The following is a 3,716-nucleotide window of genomic DNA, read 5'->3' as shown; positions in this document are numbered from 1 at the left end:
CCCCCCCCCCCTTCCAAGGACTGGGCCCAGCAGGACCCTCACCCTGGGCATGGGCCCGCTCCCACCAGACCCCGGGTTGGTAATGCTGGCCCAGGCTCTTGGGGGGCTACCTTGAGCAGCTTCCGCTGGGGTTGGAGGCTCCAGGCTGCTTCCTTGCCTCCCTCTGCAGGTGCCTATTTCCCTTTCCCCCGGGCCTTGCTTGGCCCTACTGTGAGCAGAGGCAGGGGCGGTGAAGCTTTTCTGCAAGGCATGGCCCTGACTCCCCTTTCCAGGGCTGAACCAGCACCCGCTCCCTCTGCCCTGCGCTGTGCTCCCCACGTGCTGCCCAAGTGCCTCCTGCCCTGTCCGTGCATTAGGTACAAGCCCAGACCAGGCTGGCAGCCAGGTCCCAGGCGGGCAGTGTGCCCCTGCGCAGCAGGCACACGGGAGCCGTCTCTGGCTGCCAGGACGAGCTGCCTGCTTACCCCCACGCCGGCACCTTGGTCCTGCAGCCTCCCATTCCAGCAGCACCCCCGCTCCCACCGCCTCTTGCACGCTCTGCAGCCCTTGGCTCCGGGGCAGCCACTGTTCAAATGCAGGCCTGACAGTGCAGCAGCGATTGAGGTCCAGGTACAGATGAGCTGCCAGCACCCTTCCGTGCGTGCCCCTGGGAATGGCCCACGAGGCTGTGGTGTGTGCAGAGCAACCCAACCCTGCTGAGGCCAGAGGGCCAGGATGTATGACCTGGATCAGGCCAGCACCGCATCTGCACCCCCATCTCCCCGCAGCCCCCCACCCAGCGACTCAGCAGGCAGGACCCATCCTGCCCTGCACTCTCAGGCAGCATCCAGCCTCTCCCCACCCACGCCACCCCAGCCTAGTGAATGCCCTGCTGGCAGGCCCCTGGCTTCCTGCGGGCACACAGCTGCAGCTCTGGGCACGTGGGAAGGGCTGCCTCAGCATTGCTGGGCTGAGGCAAGCAGAGGTGCTGACCTCCATGGGAAGCCCCTGCCAAACCCCAGGCTGGAGAGGGCCAGTCTCAGCAGACAGCACTGCATGCTAGTTTACACCCCCACCCTACCCTGCACGTTCTGCCCCTGCGTGCGCAGTGTCCCCCGGAGCCCTCTCCCACTGCCCCTGGTGACGTGTCCTCCCGTGGCAGACCCACGAGCCCCTCTGGCACGTGCAGACACATGAAGGGGGTGGGTCAGGCCACAGCATCTGGCCCTGGGGCTCGGTGACGCTACCTCCTGAATGAAGGGATGTGACTGCAGCAGCAGCTGCAAGCCATTGCTCTGCCCAGTGCCCCCGCTGCAGCAGCAGAGAGTGAGGCACTCAGGACAGAGGTGGCTGCCGTCTGCTCTGAGCCGGGTGCTGCCAGGCCTCCATGCCAAGTCCTGCACCCACTCCAGGGTGCTGTATGGCAGATGGAGGCAGCGTGAACGCAGCCGGGCACTGGAACACAAGGGAGGCCTGGACACTGCTTGGGGCCAAGCATTGCACTAGGAGGGCCGCGGCGCTCTGCTGCGTGGCAGGACTGAAACCCAGCGGCCACGGCCCAAGAGGGCGTTGGTTTCACAAACACTTTTCTGTGCTACATGTGCAATATATTTGTTATGAATGTTCCTGCCCCATCTGCTGCCCCCGGCCCCTCGACTCAACGTAGCTAGATGTTTTACGTCCATTCAAGTGACTTATTCTGAGTGCAATATTTCGATAGACCTGTAGTGACCTGGTGCGCTTTGTGTTTTAGAGAATCTGTGTGCAGAGCAATGCAATGCCCTTCCAGCCTTGTAAATAAAACCGGTTGCAAACCCAAAGAGCAGTGTTAGGCTTGCATCTGATTTCCATGCATATGCTGGCCCCGCAGTAGGCACCTGGCCGTAGCTGTCTCTCTGTGCAGGTAGTAGTGGAGGAGCTGCTCCCTACTTGTCGAATGCTCCTGTTAAAGCTTTCCTGCTCACCGTACTTGTTTTTCTAGACTCCTGTCTGCACAAAATGCAATAAACGATTTTATTACACCCTTCCCCATGCGCCTCATTGAGTTTTCACTTGCTGCAGCACAGACCATGCTGCTGGCACTAGAAGAGAGGATGTGTAGAGCCTGCAAAAGGTGGCTGGAACTCCTCAGTGCTGCCCCGAGAGAGCCCAGCCGCCCCTGCTGGACACGGGCAGAACAAAGGCCATACAGTACTGCTGGAGCACAGCCCTGCTGGCCAAGGAGATGCTCTTTTCGTAGAAGAGGGCAGCAGGTCAGCACAATGGCAGCAAGGAGAAGACAAGGCAGGCCCCTGTTCGCTGCCCTGTGGCTTTCAGCTGGGACAGGGAATGACTCCGCACTGGTGCCAGTGATGGCACCTGCGCTAACACTAGCTGTGCGAGGCTGGCAGCAGCAGGCAAAGCCCTTCCTCCCCTGTGATGGCAGCTGTAGGCTGTCAGGCCTTTCATACTGCAGCCCTTTGGCACAGGTCAGGGCATGGTGCTGGGAGGCCCCCAGGCAGCCCTGCCTGCTCCCAGATGCTGCTCAGGGGACGTAAGCACATGGCTTTGACACTGCAGTAGACATGCTTGACTTGCTACCTGGGGTTTGCTCCTAGGAGGAAGCTCCTACCCTCAGCTAAGCTTGTTCCCCCCAGAACAGCCACAACCACCCACCCCTATCAGGAGGGGTGGCTCTGGGCGCCCCCTGGGGCCAGGCCCTCTTGCAGGCTCCGTGTGATCCACTGCGAGAGGCAGCTTGCCCTGGACGCTTCTACTGTACCTCCAGTCGAGGAGAAGCAAGAACACAACACAGCCTTTGCCCTGCCTTTTTTTATTAAAAAGTCATGTCCTCATGTTAACAGCACAGAGGAGAACAATACAACACAAACCATCCGGGACAACCGCTGCAGTGGTGGCTCGCGCTGCCTCACTGTTTCCTTCTGCTCCCCCCGCCCCCCGAGAAGCCTCATGGCTTCACAGAAGGACATGCATTGGAAATGACCCAGCCAGAGTCATCAGGCATCCTGCCAGCAGCATGTGGGCCAGGGGCACTGCCCAAATCCCCACCCGAGGGCCCGCTGGAGCTACAAGAACATTGGAAGAAAAAACTTTATAAAACCAAAAGGAGCCTCTCAGCACTGCCCCGTCCCCCACCATGGACCAGAGCCCACAAGCAGCAACACGACAGAGCAGGGCTGAGAACAGACCTGCCCACCAGCTGATCATCTAGCAAGCTTCTAGGCTACATGCCACAGGCTGCTCATGATGCTAGCTGTGGGTCCAGGGCAGTGGGCAGAGCCTTTAGGGTCTCTGTCCTGGCCCCAGCACAGAGCTCTGATGTTATCTGCCCCAGTGCCAGCCCTAAAGGTGCCAGGGCTGTTGATGTGGGCAAGGCAGGGGGACCCATCCTGGGCTCACTGTACTAGCACTGCCTTGCTCTAGCTGGTGACCAAGTCTGGCACAGGCCCACAATGCATAAGCACAGCCAAGTGCCACTGCTGCTCTGTGCCTTCTGCATGGCTCACAGGCCACTGCTTCTCCAACCAAACGCATACCATGTGCCCCACCTGGCCCCTCCCAAACAAGGTGACTACCCAGAGCCCCGAGCAGAACTGGCCTTTGATCACCACCTCTGCAAGCAGACTTATCAGGGACCAGCAAAGCAGCCCACAAAAACCCAGGCCACACACTGCACCCTCCCCCTTGTCCACGTCCCTCAAAGACTTATCCCAAACCGCATACCCAAAACTGACCCC

This window comes from Gavialis gangeticus, unplaced genomic scaffold, assembly GCF_001723915.1.
Source record: "Gavialis gangeticus isolate Ggan-Ray unplaced genomic scaffold, GavGan_comp1, whole genome shotgun sequence".
Classification (NCBI taxonomy): Eukaryota; Metazoa; Chordata; order Crocodylia; family Gavialidae; genus Gavialis; species Gavialis gangeticus.
This window is presented reverse-complemented; position numbering follows the sequence as displayed.